Genomic DNA, 6,326 nt, shown 5'->3' on the forward strand with positions numbered 1-6,326 from the left:
TAGAAACCCTAAACTGCTCTCTTACTGAAGGGAAAATAGCCCAGCTCTTAAAAACTCCCATTATGTACTTCTGGGTTGTTCTGTCCCTCTTCTCTCACTTCATGCTGTACTTTTTTCAGGCCCCCAAGGACTATTTCAGGGGTTGCTCCTTCGGGGTGAGGAAGACTAAAAGTGTGGGGTGGGGGAATCTTGCCAGCAGTTCATGTAACTTGTCTGTTATTTTTTTAAAGACATTTTTGTTGAATTACTGTGGTCACATGGGTAAACTTCCTCCCCTTCTTAAAACAGCCTTACAGAGGGACCTTTTAAAGATGGACCATCCTAATGAGATTTCTGCCAATCTGTTGATAACTCTAATAACAGGTGAAGGCCAGGCAGGGCAATACAGTACACTCTTTTCTGAGACCTTCCAGTGCCAGTCAGTACAAAATAGACATTTTGGTTTATTTCAGCAAAGCTTGTAATGTTGGAGTACCCCTTAAGGCAGTTTGCTTAACAATCTTGATACTTTAAGTAGTTGATAAGTGTGGTTGCCTTCCACTTACCTGTGGAATCTGTACAGTTCCCACACAATTGTCATTCAGTGGGACAGCCCCTCCCCACACATTCCCATATTCCTTCACAGGTAGAAGATCCTGGAACAGGAAGACCCCATTAAGGTACCTTTCACTCTAGCTCAGTAGAGGTGACCACTTAAAAAGACATGAGTGAGGAAGAAGCAGCTCATCAGTACTGAAGTGTGCAAATCCAGTACTCCCGTTCCTGGTAGATTTATGATGGCAGGCAGTCCAGTGATCAACAGTATCTCTGTTGGGGCAAGATATCCAGATATATTTTTACCTCAAAGGGGACAACTCATGAAGAGCTCGCTAATACAGTTGTTTCAGTTCTCTCTGTTTGACCTTTGTCTTTACAAACTTCTCTCTCTGATTCCAACCATCAGGCAAAAAGTGTAAATAGACTCTCATTTCATCAGGAATCTCCACTCACATCCTCTCGTCTGTGAACAACTCCTCTTCCATTTTCCTCTGGGCTTCACCACTAAGGCCTCATCTTGAGCTGACTTCTTTGCTGGAATTTTTTTATCTTCTACAGCAGGCACAGTAGGTGGGTGTGGTCCACCTCTTCACACAAACACTCCTTCCTGTCTTGCAGCCCATCTTTTTGACCAGCTACATATTCCACTGACCAGCTACATTATCTCTGCCCACAACAGTGGAAATAATCCCTTTTTCATAAATGATCCCTCACCCCTGTCCTAAAAATGTGAACTTCAAGTCCTTACTCTCTCTTTGGTCTTCTGAAGGGTTTGGTTAGAAGCAGTCTTCCCATTTAACTCATGGCTCTGCCTTTTAAAAATTGCTTTTGTCTTTTTTTCAGATAACAACCAGAGCATTTTTTCCTCAATGAGTCTCAACAGATTCTTAGGCAATAATTTTTCTTGTTATTGATGACCTTGTGCTCGGTAGCACTCCACATTGAATAGTCCTGACCCTAAACATTGTGCGTTGGTTTTCTGTGTTAATCTCTGTCTGTGATTTAAATCTTATGTCAGAGTGATGACGGATTTTGTCATTTTGTTGTTGTGATTATTAGTAATGTTTTTACTACTGTATTCCTTGGGGCTGCATTGAGACCAGCCAAATCCATTTATAGCTTTACTGAGCCGGATTTGTTTTTCAAGATTTCCCAAGTGAAAGTTGGGCACATTGACCAGCTCCTGCTGGTGGTATCTTTGTGGGGTATAGGGGTGGGGGGTGGGGATACAGTGGGGCGGGGGTAGGAATTACATAAAACATTCCTTTTTGTGTGCTCTCTAAATAGCAAGGATGTTTACTCAGGATTTGGGGATCAGTTGTCAGCCATATTGAATTTGGCAAACTGAGCTGCATGCCCTGAAAACCCTCTTACTGTTTCTTAATTTCCGTATTATCTAATTTACATTACCTAGTAATACCTAAATTATCCAGTTTAAAGGTATTGCACCATAATGAGAATGGAAGGTTTTCCCTGGGAGGCAACTATGAATGGCCAGGTTATCCTGTAAGGATTTCCCTAACAGTAACGTGCTGTCAAAGCAGAGGCCCTTTCTTTTTCTCTACTGCAGTCTCCTTCATTATATGCTCTTCTTTTCAAAAGATGACTATCACTTAAGAGGAAAGATTTCCTTAGCACTCTCAAGAGAACTACCATATTAAGGTGGTGGGAAGGCTTTTTAAATACATCAAGGCTACAAGTCCATTTTCTGATTACAGAGACTCCTCTCACAAATAGGTTATGTTCGGAAAGGCTGTTCTTAATTCTCTTTATTTATAAGCTAAAAGTGATAAGCTACTGCTCTTGCCATCTTAGAGGGCTGATGGTTGACTCACTGATCTCTGAAGCGCAAATGTGTTCCTATCTATGTACATTCAACAGCTGGAAGTTTATAAATTGAGAAGTTTCCATATCAGCTTTATTATTCTTTCCTGGTGGGGATGAGAAATAGCAGCAAAAAGAAAGATAATGATCTGAGAAATCCAGTTTCCTATGACATTGGTTTGCTTTTGTAATCAAGAGAGGAAGAAATATAGGAGAGAAGAGAGGGAAAATTTGGCTGCACCCAACGATCTTACATCCCCTTCTGACCGGCCCCCAAGGACATTGAGGATGCCCTTGGGACATCTTCGCCTTGGGAGTACAAATGTGTGTATCCCTGGACTTCATTTTTATCATTCTTCATAATGATAAAATTGGGGCCAAAGCAATAAGCAGAACTAAATCTAGCTGATTGCATTCAAGTGAAATCTAACTAGCATTTTTACACCACTGACAGTTTACCACACACATTTCACACCCCTTATCTCATTAGCCAGCTCCCTAACAACAAACAGAAGGATACATCTGCAGGGGGCTTTGCCTTTCTCTCCTGACGTCCCTTTTATTTGGCAAGTTTTCAGGTCGATTTACTCTAGTCTGGTCAGCAGTATCTTGCCCTCTGGTGGGTGTCTGAGTCCCACAGTGTAGCTGGTGTGGGGGCAGCAGTCAGGTGTGTGCTGGTGCCGTGGCTGCGGCATGCTAAGCTGAGGGACACGTGCACACAGCGTGGCTGGCACTTCAGACATCTTGGGATGCCAGCCCCCTTGACTCCATTTTCATTTTCTCTCTCTTTTAAATAAAAGTGGCTCTATACAGCCATAATTAACTCTCAAATTCGCATTGGTGTGCTGTGATCAAATGAAGGTTTGCCTGAATCCTTTCAAATTGTAACCATGGTAATTGAGGGGGGTGGCACAGAATGGATATATAAAAATATAGTGACAATTGTTCTGAATGACTGAATGTCCTCCTGACATGTAATTAGCTGTTTTAGCAAGATGTAGATTGGCATGGTCATAATTAAAAGGATTTCTGTCCTTTATGTAATTGAAAATGGCAGATCTCCCGTTCCCTGTTCCCTTTTAGCACTAATGCTCCCAAGAACATTTGGAATAGCAACTCAGTAAACTGAAATAATGACATGGTGTTCATGTCCTCTCCTAAGTGAAAGAGAAGGATTTGGAGTTATTTCAGCTTCAAAATGGAAGCTTTTGATTATTGCTCCCCATTTGACTTCTAAATTATTTGAAACTTCTCTCTCATATCCAGTTTCAGCCTGTTCCACCTTTGGCAGAAACTGCAGTCAGAATCTCAAACTGAGTCAACCACTGACAAGGCCTCCACAGTAGTCCCACTTGCTAACCAGCCAGAGTATTGTGTTGGCCTGACTTGAGGACATTTACTGCTTAACGAGCTCCCTAGAATTTTAAATTTTTCCTTGGTTACTTGATGCCATCACCATCAGAAAGTATTTATCAAACGGGTTTACACGTGAGTTAGAGTTTTCCTCATTGAAGCATATTTTCTAGAGCAGACAACATGACACGAACACAAACATACATATGGGCTTTAAACAACTATGTGGCATAAATGAAATACTGCTATTTGCGATGTCCTAAAGTTACTGGAGCAAAAGGACACACATGAGTTTCTCCCAGGTTTTCTCACATCACCTACATGGCAATTACCTACTTCTTCATGTCAGCAGCCTTTTGTTATCCTGAGTTTTCCCGATTGTTCTGTGTCAGTGGGATTGTCTCCCTAGCCCTTCCAAATCCATGTTCTCTCCCTCCCACTTGTCTTCCTTTCTTTTCCATCCATCCTGTCCCATTGAGCATCATGTGGTCTTGACACCTCACACGGTCCCCTGCCCATGAGGCCCACTGTTCTCACCTGGAGGCCTCACACTGGATGGGAGCTGCTGTGTCACTATCTGCCTTTTCTCTAGAATATGCTTTATTTGGTTTTTCTGTCACTTGCATAAGTCTTTATTCAGTTATATGATCAAGAGTGAGTCTGCACGAATACCAGCACCCAACATAAGGTCAAGTGGCCCTTCACAAGCTGCTGCATTCCCGTGAGGCTCGTAGCTGTGCTCGTGAGCCTGGCCCAGGAGCCCTTTCTTTCTTCAGGCCTGGACACTCCAGGATTGGTTAGTAGCCACTAAAGAAAATACAGCTCTTGCTTGTGCTCATGTTTTGCTGCTTACCTTCATACAAATCTTTTTCCCTTTCCACATATTAGAAGGAATCCTAACCCAAATGCTAGTTAAACTTCAGTTTCATGAAAATGCTGAGGTCGGCTGCTTCTTTGTAACTGTTCTCTCCCCCTACCCCAAACACACACATACAGAATTTGGGAAAAGGTTCTACCTTGGGGTTCTTTTATTTTTGTTCCCTTCAAAATACTTAGAATCAAATGGATAGCAGTTGGGCTAGATCAGGAAGAATAATGCCATAAAAGGTTTTTACTTAGTGCTTCTCTTCCTGTAAGATCTAAAAGCGACTTTCAGCCCCCAACCCCTGCACGCCTGCTTTCAGGATACACGTGCAGTCACTGAGGCTTTTCTGTGGGATCCTGTCAGTCTTCTGACAGTTGGAATGACCCCCAAAAGTAGAGTATCCCATCCTTTTTTTCCCAGCTGCTAAAAGATAATGTCTCCATTAGAATTGAGAATCTGTCTTAAGATTAGCGATTCGGAGACCTAACTGGATGAGTATAATTCTCTGATTTGTGAGATATGCATTAAAACAGCCAGCAGAACATTCTCATTATCTCCTTACCTTCAAAGAAAATAGAATTATCACTGCAGTTAAAACCTTCTAACACAATCTACTATTTTAGGGATCAAAGTATTAGATGTGCCGCTTAAGGGATGGTGCTACTTAAAAAGAACTAGAGTTGGCAAGACATTTCCCTTCCCAGGTATTTCCAGAGGCCAGTTTGGTGATTTAAAAAATGCTACATCATATATTCCTTTACCACCAGCAGCCCCCACTAAAAAGAAACAAAAAAGAAAGCCAACTCACCAAAATCAGTGAAAATATGGGTAGTGCTTACCCATGAAATACGTGTTTTTTGGAAGAAAACACCAAAAGTAAATTATTCTTACAAGAAACTAAAGATGTCATTCTAAATCATAATAGTACAAGAGACCGACATCCAGACCTCCAGAGCATTCGAAGCTTGTGATAATAGCAGCTGACATTTATTGAGCATGTACTGTGTGCCAGGCTCTGTGCTGAGTGTTTTTACTGTCTCATTATTCTTGAAGATTCACAGGCCCTACACTGAGCAGAACCACCTTAATGGAGTCAAGTAAAATCTCCAGTCACTTCTTTCATCTTAGTCGGATGTTAATTGGAGAATGGGCCACACAGAGTCTGCCCAGTACTGCTCTGAGGGAAATCACTGCGTTGAACCTGTTCTGTTTTCTCATGGGACAGTGTTGGGTAATCCCCACCAGCACACTCACACTGCCATCATCTTTCTGTGCACTGAGTTCCCTCTGACACTGGACCAGCATTACCATGATGATCTGACACCAGAGCATCCCTTCCCCTTGGCTTTTCTCCTTGGTTAGTGATGGTGACAGAAACACAGTGAGGCTCAGTGGTTGTGATGGGAAACCTCTTGTTTTAAGTCCCCCGTCTCCAGGAAGCAAATGTGAAGGTCTTGCCTTTCACTGGGAAGAATATTATGGCTGTCTTATAGTCTGAGGTCTGAAGGGAACTAGAATTTACTAGCACTGTTGGGTGTAGTTCCAGTTAGTCGAGGTGGAGCATATTAAAATCTCTCACACTTTCTGTTTTCTCTCTATTCTGCTCTTCTAGTGTATTCTTAGTGCCTGTTACTTTTAGGCATCCTGCTTGTGTTTAGAAGTGTTTTGCTAAGCCATTCCAACTCATTTTGCAGTCCCTTCCATCATGTCATGAGAGGCAGTGATGTCAGGATAGTACTTGTGGAGA

The sequence above is a fragment of the Ceratotherium simum genome, chromosome 12 (assembly GCF_057802395.1).
Source record: "Ceratotherium simum simum isolate JZ-2026a chromosome 12, ASM5780239v1, whole genome shotgun sequence".
NCBI classification, from domain to species: domain Eukaryota; kingdom Metazoa; phylum Chordata; class Mammalia; order Perissodactyla; family Rhinocerotidae; genus Ceratotherium; species Ceratotherium simum.